This window comes from Nycticebus coucang, chromosome 3 (assembly GCF_027406575.1).
Source record: "Nycticebus coucang isolate mNycCou1 chromosome 3, mNycCou1.pri, whole genome shotgun sequence".
Lineage (NCBI taxonomy): Eukaryota > Metazoa > Chordata > Mammalia > Primates > Lorisidae > Nycticebus > Nycticebus coucang.
Window position 1 is genome coordinate 148939244 of NC_069782.1, and position 18380 is coordinate 148957623.

Genomic DNA, 18380 nt, shown 5'->3' on the forward strand with positions numbered 1-18380 from the left:
CTCATACCTGTAATCCTTCTGCCCAAGTGGCACGTTGTGAGGTGGGGCAGTCTGATCACTCACAGGTCTTGCTTCCCCAGTCTCTGGCTTTCCCATCTTGGTTCTCCCCATGACTAAGACAGTAAAATCTCTCTTCTTAAGATGAACACCCTCTTTTCTGCTCGCACCCCCATCCTAACATCCTGCCCCGTTTGGGATGGTCCCTAGACTGGGTTTCTGGAGCAGAGGAGGTGCAGACACTAATGAACACGACAGAACTCACATGCTGCCTGGATTTTAGACCTTGGAGAGATCTTGGCAATCATTCCGGGCGTTGCTTCTGCACGTTCTACTTTTTTCGTTAATGACCCTTTTTGTTGCCCATTGATCTCTGTACTTTAACCACCATCTTGGAAGCAGCCTCACAATCTTCGTTATAGAAGCAGCTGAATTTTGATTTATTTCAAATGAACATACTTTATACTTCTCACAAAGTTCACATTGTCCTTAAGGAGACATGGAGGTCAGGGAGGAAAAGTGACTTACTCAAGGCCCGTAATACCTGGACGCTGAGCCTGAGATTTTTTTTTTACCCTAGTAAAGGATCAATTTTTAAGAATATAGTCTAGAGATACTTTGCTAAGAAGAATATGTTCCAGCTCCATCCATGTAAAATAAAAGAGGTAAGGTCTCCATCTTTTTTAAAACACAGCTATGATTTAATAAAAAAATTTAAAAAACAAGAATATTGTCTAGAAAGTTTGGAACTAGCCCAGGCATTTTTAACATCTATAATATACATTTTATGTAATGTAATCTTTTTCTCTATATGCTTGGAAATTTCTTAAGTGTTATGGAAATTATATAGGACTGAGTAAGTAGCCATTGTTAAATAAGTCTAAACATCGACAACCCTTTGCCATCTAAGCATAATTAGTAGCGTTAGTAGATTCTGTGCTATTTATAATTTAGAGTTGTAACCTGTGGTTACAAGGGAGGGAGAAAAAGTTAACTTAATTTGCAAATACTCCAATACCCGCCTTTTGCAAGAATAAAAATAAAGTATGCGGTGCCTGTGGCTCAAAGGAGTAGGGTGCCGGCCCTATATGCGGGAGGTGGAGGGTTCAAACCCAGCCCCGGCCAAAAACGGCAAATAAATAAATAAAAAGTAACAACTGTTTAAAAAAAAATAAAAATAAAGTATGCATTACTTTGTTGAACTCTCATCCCCACAAGTCTGATGTCCTAACAGGGCCTAACGAGTACACTTGCTATTATTTGCAGTGAGCTTAGAGTTCTCACATTGGGAGTTGCATTTGTTGTCACAATTCAGCAAAAGGAGACAGTACCACGTCCAAGATCACACAATGGCTAAAGCCAACACAGACATCAGAGGTCTGCAGAGGAACCTCTCAGTCCCGAGGCAGTCCCATGGGCTTCCAGTTCTCGCACAGAATGGTACTTTGTCTATTCCCAATCATTACAAGACCTGGGGAAGGATTCAGAGTAAATTCAGTGGCGGTCATTCCCAGTAGAGGTGGCAGGAAGCAGCAGTGAGGATCCTGGCACACGCCTGATATCAGCTCCTCTGCCAATCAACAGCACAATTCTTCCCTTTCCTTTTTTCTCTACAATGATTTCTTTGCCAAGCCCTCAAGCTGGATTAATTTATAGCTTTAATAACGTCGTAAAGAGCCTGGAGTTACTTTGCCTGGAGAAGGGGTACAAAGTAAGCTGCATAATTTCCATTCCTCTTTTCCCATAAGCAGTCCATCCACTTACTCCTCATTGCTTTTGGAATTTTAGCCTTTGCTTTGGAAAAGTGCTCAGGTTAATTCTAACTTTAGGGGTAATTAAGCCTATAAAATGCATGTTTGTTGCCTTTTGGTTGAAAACAGAAAGAAGAGGAGAAACTTGGAAAGTGGAGTGGAAATGTTCTAGAAAATTAACTCAAAGTAGATGTGTTAAAAATTCTATAAGGGATATTAAGATATTGTTTCCCAAGGCAACTTCTGAATTAAACAATAGAACAGATTACATCAATTTGAAAAAGAATCTTTTTATTGGAGAAAACAAAATTTGATTTATTATCTATTCCTGGTTTTCTAATGTAATTCTATATATGAAATGCTCTTACAGATAATTACTATAAACACACAACTTTATAAATACATATGCATTTTGAGACCAATGGGGAAAAATTTGGATGATAAAGCAGGTATAATGTTATAGTCTATTAAGATTTTAAATTCGAGGAGGCGGAGCAAGATGGCAGCCGAGTAACAGCTTCCTTGCATCTGGGCACCATGAGTCTGGGGAGATAGGACTCCAGGCGTCTCTGGCTGGTGGGAACTGCCTATCATCACTCCTATGAGGATACAGGGAGTCAGCGAGAGACTTCTGGACCCCAAGAGGAGGACTAAATCCGTGGAAAACCGGCAAGTGGTCGCGTGTGTTCAATCCGTCTAAACCCGCCCACAACTGTAAGTTCAGTAGCAGCGAGACTGCAAACCAGAAAGGCCTTACCTGTGAACTGTTTTGATGTCCTTGGACTTGGCACTGAGTTGAACTGCCTTGGGGAAGGCCTGAGCGGGAGTGCGAGAACTTTGGCCGTTGTCTAGGGCCCCAGTCTGAGCCGCTGAGCCAGACGGAGCTAATAGTGTTTGGCGGTGGGTCACACAGATCCATTGTCAGCGATCTGCCCCGGCAAGCTCCGCCCTCAGGGTCGCAGAGCTAGAAACGGGTGGGAGCTGGTAACCCAGCAACCAAGTAGCCTAAGGGTGGGGTCTGAGCCGCCTTGCAGCCCTAACCCTCAGGGGCAGAGTGAGACCGGTTTTGGCACACTGAGTAAGTGGATAGCCACTTCAGCAGCGATTCTAGCAAGAAAGCTGGGAAAGCTTCTGCTCAACAAGTTTACAAGTTCGAAGTGCCTTTTAAGTAGGCTGAAGAGAGATTCAGGGTGTCTACCTCCTGGGGTTTGAGTAATCAGCAGCCTCCAGTCGTATCTGAACTGTGACTAACATCTCATACCCCAGAAGACCACGTGTTGCCCAGACAATATTCAATAACATATACAAACTGCTTTGTTTTTGGTTGTGTATTTTTTTCTTTCTTTTTTTGCTTGGTTGTTTTTTTTGTTTGTTTATTTTGACGTTGCTGATATTCTTTTGTTTTTTTAATTTCAATCTTTTCCACACAGATCCCTTTTTCTTTCTCAATTTTCCTAGTTTAATTATAATTTCCCATTGCTGCTTTTTTTAATAACTTCAACTTCATTTTTGCTAGTGTTTCTACCGATATAATTTGGTTTTTCACCCAATTTTATCCCTGTAAAGTTTTCTGTTTGCTTCTTTTGGTTTGATTTATAGCATTTTTGTCTTTCCTCTCTACTTGGTGGAGGTGGGGTACTGTGTCTGATCAGGTTAGCAAAGAGCTGCTGACCTCAAGGGAACCACGCAACTGGGCACCCCCAGAAGGTGGGGTTTTTTAAGGTTGTGTCAAAGTACCCTACTGTACACCTATATTGCCCTGTCTCCCTCTTTCTGTGCCTCTCTTCTTTTTGTCAATATTCCTTATACCCACCCCCTCTCCTTTCTCTATCTTTCTTTTTTTCTTATCACTCGGTCCTCCTTTCTTTCATCCCCTTTTTTTTTTGCTCTTCAACCTTCTCACCCTTCTGGTCCTGTAACCTTTAGTCCACAGGCACAAGAACTTAAAGAGCAAGAGGAAGTGAAAGGAAAATTAGGGCAAGCAAACAGATAAAAGAAATCAGTCATGAGGAAGAATCAGCAGAAAACTCCAGGCAACATGAAGAACCAGTCTAGAACAACCCCACCAAGGGACCATGAGGTAGCTACTGCAGATGATTCCACCAGTATAGAAATGTTAGGAATGACAGAAAGGGAATTTAGAATACACATGTTGAAAACAATGAAAGAAATGATGGAAACAATGAAGGAAATTGCTAATAAAGTGGAAAATAACCAAAAGGAAATCCAAAAACAGAATCAAATAAGAGATGAACGATATGAAGAATATAAAAAGGATATAGCAGAGCTGAAGGAACTGAAACAGTCAATTAGGGAACTTAAAGATGCAATGGAAAGTATCAGCAACAGGTTAGACCATGCAGAAGAAAGAATTTCAGAGGTAGAAGACAAAGTTCTTGAGATAACTCAGACAGTAAAAGAGGCAGAAAAGAAGAGAGAGAAAGCAGAACGTTCACTGTCAGAATTATGGGACTTTATGAAGCGTTCCAACATACGAGTTATAGGAATTCCAGAAGGGGAAGAAGAATGCCCCAGAGGAATGGAAGCCATACTAGAGAATATTATAAAAGAAAATTTCCCAAACATCACCAAAGATTCTGACACACTGCTTTCAGAGGGATATCGGACCCCGGGTCGCCTCAACTCTAACCGAGCTTCTCCAAGACACATTGTGATGAACCTGTCCAAAGTCAAGACAAAAGAAAAGATTCTGCAAGCTGCCAGGAGTAAGCGCCAGTTGACCTACAGGGGAAAATCCATCAGAGTTACCACAGACTTCTCTAATGAAACTTTCCAAGCAAGAAGACAATGGTCATCTACCTTTAATCTACTTAAACAGAACAATTTTCAGCCCAGAATTCTGTACCCTGCTAAGCTAAGCTTCAAAATTGACGGAGAAATCAAATCATTTACGGATATACAAACATTGAGGAAATTCGCCACAACAAGACCAGCTCTACAGGAAATACTTCAACCTGTTCTGCACACTGACCACCACAATGGATCAGCAGCAAAGTAAGAACTCAGAAACCAAAGGACAGAACCTAACCTCCACACTGATGCAAAAGATAAAACTAAGCAATGGACTCTCACCAAATAAGACGAATAGAATACTACCACACTTATCCATTATCTCAATAAATGTTAATGGCTTGAATTCCCCACTGAAGAGACATAGATTGGCTGACTGGATTAAAAAACACAAGCCATCCATTTGCTGTCTGCAAGAAACACACCTGGCTTCAAAAGACAAATTAAAGCTCCGAGTCAAGGGTTGGAAGACAATTTTTCAGGCAAATGGAATTCAGAAGAAAAGAGGAGTTGCAATCTTATTTTCAGATACATGTGGATTTAAAGCAACTAAAGTCAAAAAAGACAAAGATGGTCACTTTATATTGGTCAAGGGAAAACTACAACAAGAAGACATTTCAATTCTAAATATTTATGCACCCAATTTAAATGCTCCCAGATTCTTGAAGCAGACCTTACTCAGTCTGAGCAATATGATATCTGATAATACCATCATAACAGGGGACTTTAACACACCTCTTACAGAGCTGGACAGATCCTCTAAACAGAAATTAAACAAAGATGTAAGAGATTTAAATGAGACCCTAGACCAACTATGCTTGATAGACATATATAGAACACTCCACCCCAAAGATAAAGAATATACATTCTTCTCATCACCCCATGGAACATTCTCCAAAATTGATCATATCCTGGGACACAAAACAAATATCAACAGAATCAAAAGAATTGAAATTTTACCTTGTATCTTTTCAGACCATAAGGCACTAAAGATGGAACTCAACTCTAACAAATATGCTCAACCCCACCCAAAGGCATGGAAATTAAACAATCTTCTGTTGAATAACAGATGGGTGAAGGAAGAAATAAAACAGGAAATCATTAACTTCCTTGAGCATAACAACAATGAAGACACAAGCTACCAAAACCTGTGGGATACTGCAAAAGCAGTTTTGAGAGGAAAATTCATCGCTTTAGATGCCTACATTCGAAAAACAGAAAGAGAGCACATCAACAATCTCACAAGAGATCTTATGGAATTGGAAAAAGAAGAACAATCTAAGCCTAAACCCAGTAGAAGAAAAGAAATATCCAAAATCAAATCAGAGATCAATGAAATTGAAAACAAAAGAATCATTCAGAAAATTAATGAAACAAGGAGTTGGTTTTTTGAAAAAATAAATAAAATAGATAAACCATTGGCCAGACTAACTAGAAATAGAAAAGTAAAATCTCTAATAACCTCAATCAGAAACGATAAAGGGGAAATAACAACTGATCCCACAGAGATACAAGAGATCATCTCTGAATACTACCAGAAACTCTATGCCCAGAAATTTGACAATGTGAAGGAAATGGATCAATATTTGGAATCACACCCTCTCCCTAGACTCAGCCAGGAAGAAATAGACCTCCTGAACAGACCAATTTCAAGCACTGAGATCAAAGAAACAATAAAAAAGCTTCCAACTAAAAAATGCCCTGGTCCAGATGGCTTCACTCCAGAATTCTATCAAACCTTCAAGGAAGAGCTTATTCCTGTACTGCAGAAATTATTCCAAAAAATTGAGGAAGAAGGAATCTTCCCCAACACATTCTATGAAGCAAACATCACCCTGATACCAAAACCAGGAAAAGACCCAAGCAAAAAGGAGAACTTCAGACCAATCTCACTCATGAATATAGATGGAAAAATTCTCAACAAAATCCTAGCCAATAGATTACAGCTTATCATCAAAAAAGTCATTCATCATGATCAAGTAGGCTTCATCCCAGGGATGCAAGGCTGGTTTAACATACGCAAGTCCATAAACGTTATCCACCATATTAACAGAGGCAAAAATAAAGATCACATGATCCTCTCAATAGATGCAGAAAAAGCATTTGATAAAATCCAGCATCCTTTTCTAATTAGAACACTGAAGAGTATAGGCATAGGTGGCACATTTCTAAAACTGATTGAAGCTATCTATGACAAACCCACAGCCAATATTTTACTGAATGGAGTAAAACTGAAAGCTTTTCCTCTTAGAACTGGAACCAGACAAGGTTGTCCTCTGTCACCTTTACTATTCAACATAGTGCTGGAAGTTCTAGCCAATACAATTAGGCAAGACAAGGAAATAAAGGGAATCCAAATGGGAGCAGAGGAGGTCAAACTCTCCCTCTTTGCTGACGACATGATCTTATACTTAGAGAACCCCAAAGAGTCAACCACAAGACTCCTAGAAGTCATCAGAAAATACAGTAATGTTTCAGGATATAAAATCAATGTCCACAAGTCAGTAGCCTTTGTATACACCAATAACAGTCAAGATGAGAAGCTAATTAAGGACACAACTCCCTTCACCATAGTTTCAAAGAAAATGAAATACCTAGGAATATACCTAACGAAGGAGGTGAAGGACCTCTATAAAGAAAACTATGAAATCCTCAGAAAGGAAATAGCAGAGGATATTAACAAATGGAAGAACATACCATGCTCATGGATGGGAAGAATCAACATTGTTAAAATGTCTATACTTCCCAAAGCAATCTACCTATTCAATGCCATTCCTATCAAAGTACCTACATCGTACTTTCAAGATTTGGAAAAAATGATTCTGCATTTTGTATGGAACCGGAAAAAACCCCGTATAGCTAAGGCAGTTCTTAGTAACAAAAATAAAGCTGGGGGCATCAGCATACCAGATTTTAGTCTGTACTACAAAGCCATAGTGCTCAAGACAGCATGGTACTGGCACAAAAACAGAGACATAGACACTTGGAATCGAATTGAACACCAAGAAATGAAACTAACATCTTACAACCACCTAATCTTTGATAAACCAAACAAGAACTTACTTTGGGGGAAAGACTCCCTATTCAATAAATGGTGTTGGGAGAACTGGATGTCTACATGTAAAAGACTGAAACTGGACCCACACCTTTCCCCACTCACAAAAATTGATTCAAGATGGATAAAGGACTTAAATTTAAGGCATGAAACAATAAAAATCCTCAAAGAAAGCATAGGAAAAACACTGGAAGATATTGGCCTGGGGGAAGACTTCATGAAGAAGACTGCCATGACAATGGCAACAACAACAAAAATAAACAAATGGGACTTCATTAAACTGAAAAGCTTCTGTACAGCTAAGGAGACAACAACCAAAGCAAAAAGACAACCTACACAATGGGAAAGGATATTTGCATATTTTCAATCAGACAAAAGCTTGATAACCAGGATCTATAGAGAACTCAAATTAATCCACATGAAAAAAGCCAACAATCCCTTATATCAATGGGCAAGAGACATGAATAGAACTTTCTCTAAAGACGACAGACGAATGGCTAACAAACACATGAAAAAATGTTCATCATCTCTATATATTAGAGAAATGCAAATCAAAACAACCCTGAGATATCATCTAACCCCAGTGAGAATGGCCCACATCAGAAAATCTCAAAACCGCAGATGCTGGCGTGGATGTGGAGAGAAGGGAACACTTTTACACTGCTGGTGGGACTGCAAACTAGTACAACCTTTCTGGAAGGAAGTATGGAGAAACCTCAAAGCACTCAACCTAGACCTCCCATTCGATCCTGCAATCCCATTACTGGGCATCTACCCAGAAGGAAAAAAATCCTTTTATCATAAGGACACTTGTACTAGACTGTTTATTGCAGCTCAATTTACCATTGCCAAAATGTGGAAACAGCCTAAATGCCCACCAACCCAGGAATGGATTAACAAGCTGTGGTATATGTATACCATGGAATACTATTCAGCCATTAAAAAAAATGGAGACTTTACATCCTTCGTATTAACCTGGATGGAAGTGGAAGACATTATTCTTAGTAAAGCATCACAAGAATGGAGAAGCATGAATCCTATGTACTCAATCTTGATATGAGGACAATTAATGACAATTAAGGTTATGGGGGGGGAAGCAGAAAGAGGGATGTCGGGAGGAGGGTGGGGCCTTAGTGTGTGTCACATTTTATGGGGGCAAGACATGATTGCAAGAGGGACTTTACCTAACAATTGCAATCAGTGTAACTGGCTTATTGTACCCTCAATGAATCCCCAACAATAAAAAAAAAAAAAAAAAAAAAAAAAAAAAAAGATTTTAAATTCACTTGTAGAAGAAATAAATGTAAGAGGATTCTTTATTTCAGCTTAAATAAATGGGGAAAATTTAGAATTAAGAGCAGAAAATGATGTTTTTTCTTCCCTTAGATTGAACAGACTTGCTCTGAACTGAACCCTGAATAGACCCATAACATTTGTATTTGTTTATTCCTTTCAATTTGCTTTCTCCTCCTTTATAGCCTGGAATATGCCTACAATTGAGTTATGCAAGGTACCTGTTATTTTTCTCTCCACGCTTCAGATGAGGAGATACCAGTTCGGAGGGTCTGCTGACATGTTCAGCACAAAGCAGCTGGCATTGGCAAGGATGCAAAGTTCATGCAGATCATCACCTCGTTTCTTCCTTAGTGGTAAGTACTGAATGCAGCTCTGGGCTGGGCTCCAGGGCCAAAGGCAGTAGTCAGTCCCTGGAGACAGGAAGCTCTCAACAACAGGGAAAGTTCAAGTAGACAGACTGTGGGAAACTCATGTTCTCTAGAGCTAAAGGTTGATGGTGAGCGGGATTAATGAGGTGAGGAGTTGGAGGGATTGGAGATTTGGAAGACAGAGGGCCATGGAAGGGAGTGCTACTGTCCTGTGGTTGGTAGACAGGAATAGTCCAGGTGACAACTCACTCACAGGTTTGAGCTCTTTCATTCACCAAAAAATGAATTAATTATTGAAATCTATTTTTATGTTGCCACTTCAAACTACATAATGGAACTAGGCATCCCTAAGAATTGAAATCCCTTATTAAATTTAAAAAGATTAATTCTCATGGGGCCGGGGTATATAGTTAGATCTCTGGTTCTTATTGATGCTGTCAGTGGGGAAAACTAGTCTCTACAAAGTTTCAGTTTAGTTTTGCATTATTTTCTTTAACATAAAAAGCTAAAATGAATCCAAGAAGAATACTGTTCAACTCAAGCCTGTTCTTTGCATTAATACCACTGATTGAGTGGTATTTGTGTGAGGACCACGAAAAAGTTATAAATGATATTTTAAAATTGTCATGCAATCACTATCAAGGTTTTTTTTGTTGTTGAATATTTCCTGAACAGCAGGTGATAACATTTAAAGTATTGCTGTGTGCAATTTTTCTGTTTTGCTGGCATGATTAATGGTTTGGCCTTGATTTGAATTGAGAAAGAGGTATAAGGCAAGATCAATGACAGGTGTACTTGGACTTCATTATTGTGGAACAATCAGTAAATTCAGCTGTGCTCTATGAACATTTATAGAGGCACAAGAAGGGGAAGAAGGTGAGGAAGGAGTGGTCTGGGCCACTCGGCTGCCTGTGTGTGCACAAACGGTGACGTTATCTTCTAATTGAATCAAAGATACAACACAAGCTCTGGTCTTATTAGCAGCTTCATTTATTTTCCTGGTTACAAAAGAGCACGTCCTCCCTGTTAAAAATTCACATGCTATGAAATGTCTGACTTGGAAAGTGAGAATTCTCTGGAATCTCTCTGGAATCATCCTTCTCTCCCATATCATAGAAAACCACCATTCAGAGTTGGGTGTTGTAGTTGTTTTTGAGCTGTTCCTACTGACTACTCATTTATCTATGAGAAAAGAGCAGATGATACACCATGGGCTTGATGTGTGCCCTAATCTCTCTATGCATTAAAACAAACAAAACAAAAACAATCCACATGGGCCTGGCCTGCCTTGAGGTCAGGCTGCATCCCTGGCCAACAGCTGGCCCTGCCCACCATGTCCACTGTCCTCCAGTCGGTCCTATTTTGGACACCACAGTAAGATTGATTCACGATGAGCGGTTTCCTCCACTGGAGTCATTTGAACGTTCTGGGCATGAGCCAAGATGCTTGCGGCCAGCTTGTTCTTGCCCTGGGTACCTGCTGCCTTGGGTCCTGGCTGGGCTCTTGTGTCTTCCTTGCTCCGGGAGACCCAGTGGTGTAATGGATGAGAATTTGCATTCTGGCATTAGTGACCTCCAAGTTTATTAACCTTGGTGAGCCTCAGTTTCCTTGTCTGAAAATGGAGGTAATGATTTGTGAGGATTAAATTAAATTGTTTATGTAAAGCCCTTAGCTCAGCACCACTTATTGTATGTAAGGTGCCATGACATCTTACACTTCCTCGCTAGGTGTGCAGGCTCTGTGCGGATGGTATTTGGGCTGTCTTCTCCCCACTATAGCCCCAGGTCAAAGCGCCACCCAGCAAGGTTCCCCATCAGTATCTGTTGCAGGGGTGGATTTGTGTTGGTTGTCTCACTGGTTCTGCTGACCAAGGGCCCATCAAAACCCCTCAAGGCCACGTTAGTGCTTGAAATGGGCAGGAGAATCTGGAAAGAGGAGTTGGAGGTTTGGAGAAAGTCACTGCTGAGCCCTCTGGAATGACTAGCCTGGAGGAAAAGGCAGAGAGAGCTTGAGGACCACCAAGGGGCTGGGAGCAGGGTCTGTGGGAGGCTGCTGCTCTGTCTGAGGTTGGCTTGGCTGTGCTGTCAGTGAGCAGGCTGCCATTGGGGAAAGAGAGCTGGTGTGCTGTGAGAGGACAGCAGGGACCGATTGGAACCTGCCAGTAGGTCTGCATGTCCTTTGACCCCCCCACCCCACCATGATGACATCCTAGTGCCTGCCGCTCCATGTCTATACTTCACTCCTTGGGCAAATCTCTGCTCTGGCCAATGCTATGCTGGACCAGACGTAGAGGAGACATTCAGGAAGTGTGCTCCCTGCTCTGCCAAGGGGACTCAGTCAACAAACCATCATCTGAAACCAGTTCCTGTGTCTGTTGGAATAGAAGCATCAGGACACGTTCATCTCCAAGCTACTAACGAATCCCAAATCTTTTGGCCAAGATATTCAAAAGGTTTTTTTCACCGACCAGCTATGCTGAACTAAACCTATGTACCCCTGCGCGCAGAGGGGCCACTTCCCAGGGCGGCTGTGCACAGGCGGCCGTTGTGTGGGGTCACATCTCCCAGGGTAATGATGCTGCAGCTTATTAGCTGTTGTAGCGGCAAGATCTCTTGGGATTTCTCTGGTCTATAATTGGCTTTTACTGTCTCGGGTTCTTTGAGTGTCAGAAATAATGAGGTGACATTTGGATCTGACACAGCATCATTAGAGGACTGCTGTGCAAATTATGAACATGCATTCTTGTAAGGGAGAATAATAAATCAAGTGGAAAATGCTTGAGAAGTCATAAGGGTCACTTCCAATATACACTATTTTGGTGTTTTGGTGTATATGAATGCCATAGTCGGTCCTGTCTTTCAGGGGCACGTGGGTCCTCCACTGAAGTAATATTTCTCAGGGCCATTGGAAAAACCCAAGGCTTACTTAAAAAGTCTTAAGACCATTTGTGCCACATTTGGTGTTGGGTGGGGGGCTGGCTAGCTCATCAGGAGAAGGAGAAAGAGGACCCTACAGCAGCCTCGCTTCCCCAGCTGGAATTATCCTGAGCACAGTCTGATATATCCCTACAGGATTCCAGCAATATTATAGTTTTTGAAAACAGACAGCAATTTATATAGTGGTCATTAAATTGCTGTGACATATGAGTGAGCAGCCTCCCCAACCCAAGAAATGCTGGGAGCTCTCTGTTTCACCACTCTCAGGAGCAAACCAATGCAAATGTTTATCTCTAGCCATAGAAGTTCCTTTCTCATGCACAGGTATTTATGCGTTTGTATAGCTCTGCTCATTATAAAACTCAAAACTTTTAGCACCGTTGTTCATAGTCAGCAGGTGGTGGGGGAGGGAAGACAGCGAACAGTGTTTGTGCGTTGTCAGCTAAGTGCCGGGCTTTTCTATACAAATAGTTTCCGGCCTGGCATCCATTGCTCCCATCCCCGGGGATGGCCCCATATCATGTGCTTTCAGAGAGGGGGGATGTCTGTTCCAGTGGGTCCCTGCCATCCCCCTCTGCCTCCATCTCTCCTTTCTGTCTGTGTCTCTCTGCTCACTGCCTTTCATTTTTTTTGTATCAAAGGATAATATACATATAGCATAGAAGAGTGCAGAAATCGTAAGAGCTCAGCTCGGAGAATTCTCACGAAGCCTCTTTATATTCCTTCCTGATCTAGCTCTGCTCACAGGCAGCCGCTCTCCTGACTTCTAGCAGCATTGATCTGTGTGCCTGTTTTTGTTTATGTGATTGGAGCACATGGCTCTGTTTGCTCAATATTTTGTTGGTGAGACTCTGCCATATTGGGTGCAAGTGTAAATAGCTTGTTGTCATTGCTGGACATTTTGTCATTGTGTGTGTGTTCCCTTTTGTTTATCTGTTCTGTCAGTGGGCATTGGGAAGTTTCTGCTTTGGGGCCAAATTATGGGGAGTGTGCCAAAGAGCCTCCTCAAACATGTCTCCTGGTGAACATGTGCCCACATTTCTGTGGATTATGCACCTTGCAGAAGAAATGGCGCTTCCTGTGACATTCATTGTCCCTTGACCATTTCAGTCCTCAGAGAAATGTCCTCACCTATGGTTTTTCTGTTTTTCCTTTTCTATCTTGATGGGAATATTAAAATTTTTTAAAACTGTCTTCTTAATGATATAAAACTATAACTTATTTTCACTGATGGGGGAAGGGAGTTTGTGAGTTACTTAGCTCATAAACTCAGCTGTGTAAGAAACAGCACCCTGCTTTTCAATTCAAGCCTCATTTTCAGTTCCAGGTTGAGGAAAGTCCCTTTATTGTTATTTTTGAATTCTGCCGCTCCCAGGGTGGTCACCAGATTGGGGACAGGACAGAGTATCTAGTCTTTTCTCCTCCCAAGCTCCCAAGCTGGGGGGACTTTTCTCCCACCTCAATCCCAAAGGGGTTTCTGGGCCAGCTTGGGCCTGGGAGGGGTGGGGAGGCTGGATTCCCACCGCCTCTGACTGTACCCCCCTGCCTTGCCTGAGTGTCGCTGTCGCTCTGGGGGAGTCGGGCCCTGCTGTCCCTCCCGTCTCAGGAAACCCTCTTCCCCTTTTCAATGGAAACAATCTCTGTGCATCACCCAGCTTCTTGGAGCCTCTGCACCTCTTCCCCAAGCTGTGCCAATTCTGTGGGCTCAGGATTTGGGAAAATGAAACTGGTTGCTCTCTGCCCTGACATCTTCCTTCCCTGAATACAAAGTGCAGAACCTTCTGCCTTCAATGGGAAAGGTGACAGTTCAGAGAAAAATGTGTCACCTCAAAGCCTGTCATGTCTTTGCCTGGCTAGCATATTGGGAAAGGTTGTGACACCTGTCACCTGGGGCAACATCTGACGCAACTGCTCACTGTCGTGGCCTGAGGGCCACCTGTGCACCTCCTGGTCTCTCTCTTATAGGATCCTGAGGCCCCATTTGTCCTCTCCCAGGATGTGGAGAAAGGGTCTTGCCTGGGAAGGAGGGAGGCACGGGGGGACTGAGAGGGAAGGAAAAGAGGGTTAGAGGCCACCAGGGGGTCAGAGGCACTGGATTCTCAGGTGACACACTGTCAGACTGTCACAGTTACCAACCCAGGCACATGCCGAAATGCCTCAAGTATGGACAGAGAAGCAGGAACGAGAGCTGTGGGTCCTAAGAGAGCCGGCAAGTGCTCGTGGTTGGGGACCTCAGCCCTGTGTTCCTGTCCTGTGGCCGTAGGAACCAAGTGTCACAAATGGGCAGGGGCAGGGCGGGGAGGACATAGAAAGGCAGAACTGTGTTCTCGCCTGTGGCTCCGATGTCCAGAGTTTGCGATCAGCCTGTCACGCTCCCTCCGAGAGCTCCAGGGAAGGGGTCTTCTGGCTGCGTCCTTGATCCTGGCGGCTGCTGGCCGTCTTTGCTTGACTTGCAGCTGGGCCACTCCAGTCTCTGCCCTGTCTTCACATGGCCGGCTTCCCTACATGTGTGTCTGTGTTTTCTCTTTTAGGAACCCAATCATTGGGTTAGGGTCTGGCCTATTCTAGTCTGACCTCATCGTAACTTATTACTAATTACAACTGCAAAGAGCCTATGGCCAAAATAAGGTCACATTCTAGGCTCTGGGTGGACACAAGATTTGGGGGATGCTATTTAACCCAGTGCACCCCCTGAATAGAGTGAATTGATTGGTGGTCATTTCCAGTTATATTCCACCAAAGCACCCATGGTTTTTCTGTTTTTCCTTTTCTATCTTGATGGGAATATTAGAATTTTTTAAAACCGTCTTCTTAATGATATAAAACTATAACTTATTTTTGTAATTCCTTTTCCATTCCAGAATTCATAGACTTGAAAATTCCATCGGGTTTATAAGGATTGTAGACATTCCATCCCTCCCTCAAGTTTGACAAAACCAATTACCATATTCCAGGGTATTATTTGCAAACAGATGTGGTTACTACTTTCTAGAGTTACACTTTTAACATATAAGCATGAATAAAAGAATTTAAAACATTTATATAGAGGACGGCACCTGTGGCTCAAAGGAGTAGGGCACCGGCCCCATATGCCAGAGGTGGCAGGTTCAAACCCAGCTCCGGCCAAAAACTGCAAAAAACAAAAACAACATTTATATTGATGTGGAATTCATGCTACCCATCCTTATTTTTCCTTCAAAAATGTGGGCCAAAAAAGTGTAGATTATACACAGGAAAATATGGTAGTTCATGGCGTATGCTGCCCAGGGTCTACCAGGAGCTGAGTAGGGTCATTTAAACAAAGTAAGTGGAGAATGCCTGAAAAACAGGCTGCTGATGAAGGTTTGGGCAGGGTTAAGAGGAAACATCAAGGGAGGGTACAGAACCCTAGATTTTCTCCTGCCGCCCCCTGGCTTGAGGGGCAAGAGTGGGGGCACTTACTGGACCCTAGAGGGAGGAGCTGCAGCTGGGGAGGGCACCTGCCACCAGGATTTGGCCTAGGGAGAGGGACCCAGCCAAAGTGCGGAGACCGTGCACAAGCCAAGGGACATAGACACCCCACTCTGTCTTCCTCCTTACTGTTCCCTGACGGTGCCTCTCCAGATGGAACCAAGTGGCTGTCCAGCCAATGCCGTCCACTTTTGAGCCTCTTAAGATATAGGGCATGGAGGGAGAGGGGAAAGGAGGGATGTGGAAGGGTCAAGAGAAATTATCTAGAAACAAAACTGAGGTCCTTCTCGTGGGGTGACCATAGGGTGAGGAGAGCGTGCCTTGCCAGGGTCCTGGTGTCCTGGTGGAACACCTCAGAATCAAGCCTGGACAGTGGGCAGTTGAGTCCATGCCACCACAGAAGCCCATTTGGGACTAATTACCTGCATTTCAGGGCTGTTTCTGATCAACAGAAGTAGTGTCATGTTTTACATGTGGGACAAAAAGCAAGCTAGGTTGTTTGGGCACAGAGTTAAGAAAATACCAAAATCTTATGGGGCAACTGGTTATTCTGAGAGTTGTAGCAATTCTAGGACAGAAAGTGACAAAAACAATAAAAAGACAACGAATATACCTATGTTACATAACTTATTCAAATTGCTCTACCTCAATTGGATCATATAATCTAAATATTTCAAATGAATATTCATTCGATTTAAATTATCTGAGCTGGATACCGTGGTCCCAGCACTTAGGGGAGGCTAAGGTAGGAGAATTGCTTGAGGACAGGAGTTTAAGACCAGCCTGGCCAACAGAGACCATATATCTTAAAAAGAAATTATCCAGCTGTTGTGGTGGGCACCTGTAGTCCCAGCTACGTGGGAGACTGCGTGGGAAGGATAGCTTGAGCCCAGGGGTTTGAGGCTGCAGTGAGCTATGACTGGGCCACTGTACTCCAACCTGGACAACAGACCTTGTTGCTAAAAACAAAATAGGAGACCAAAAATAGAAATATTTGTGTGTAATGTTAGTAAGAGACGCATAGCTTGTAATTGATTTAAACAGAAACATGAGGTCTGCTCAAAAAGAAAGACACCAAAAGACTCAGAGTTTTTCCTACCCGTGTACTACTGATACCATCTTTAAGGAACTCATAGGAAAAAATTAGTTGTTGATGTCCTTTTCCATAACTACTATTAAAAGAATTATAGGTGTGCAAAGGGAAAAATTATCTGATGATTAACTCAAATTTTCTTCTCAAAGCAGAGTCTGCTCTTCTTTTTTAGTATAAAAGATCTCATAAATGAGAAATAGAAATGAGTCTACAGACTTCAATATAACACATAATTCTTTTACTCTTTTTTTTTGACCGATGAACTCAAAGGTCACATACATAGATGTATTTAGGCATTTAAAATACATTTTTTTCATAGGCATTTAAAATACATTTTTTTCATAGGCATTTAAAATACATTTTTCTTGTGTAGGCCAAATGAATCATTACGTGTTAATTTATACAGTCAGATTTATTGGTGTTTCTGGAACTGTTCAGAGTTTTCAAATATGTACTTAAAACTTCTGGGTCATTTCTATGATTTATTATATAAATATAAGTCGAGGTGCCCATTAAAAATAGATTTGAGTCCCATGATGTACTTGATAATACATTACGTTAGCTGGCAGTAAAGAGCTGTGACGAGGTTCACACAGATTTGAGCAGTAGTAGAAATGTACTGACCAGAAAATTAAAGAAACAAGCTCCACTTCTAATGGCTCTTTGAGCCACTTGGAGCCAGGTAGTGCTTTGTGGGCTTTTTTTTAAAAAATGTGAATAATGAATTTATAAAATTTTAAAAATGCTGAATTCTGGGTGTTATTTTAAAATACCATGTGTTATAAAATATTAATTTTTTTAAAAATGTAAGCATTTGAATAGCCTCATTCTCTGCATTGCTTTACCCGTGTGACATTCATGATGAAATAGGGAGTGCAGACTTATCCCACTCCTCCGATCTCAGCTAGGGGAACAGCGCTCACATGAGTGATGTGGTAAAGACCATACTGGGACTTTTTTTTTTTCTTTGCTTCCGTTTTGAAGATGACCAGGACTCTGTGAAACATAAATGATAAGGAATATCTGCTTGGAGTCTCTAACAGAGCATGTCGAAGAAGTCATATTTTGCCCTTCTTGGGATGGATGGATACTGTGGGGAAACTGGCAGCTGTGTCTGCAGAAGCTACGTGGGCACAGCCTGAAGGGTGTCCTGGGATGATGGATGGGTTGCTCCCTGGAATATGCATGGCACCGAGAAAGGGTTTTTCCCTGGGTCCCCTGAAGCTCTAACAGTCTGCTAGTCCTCAGCCTAGTGCAGTCTTCACCACGTTGCTGGGGTGGGGTGAGTTTGCATTTCCAATTTCTTCATCATGGATAACACCAGTAAAGCCATGCACAGAATGAGGCCAGCACCCTGGGGAGTCGCAGAGTCCTCACTCCCTCTGCCTGGTTCAGAAACATCTAAAGATTGAAATTACTGGGCCCCGAACTCTGCTAGGTCTTGAGCCTAAATTTAATAGTGCAGTACAATGGCTTGTTGGTGTTTTTTTTTTTATCTTTGGTATTTACAATATGTTTTCTTTTTCCAAGGGGCTTGAGATGATCAAATATGATGACTTCCCCCTGGCAGTAAGCAGCAACTAGACAGGGGTCCTTGGCCCCCGTGCATCTGTCAGGGCTGGA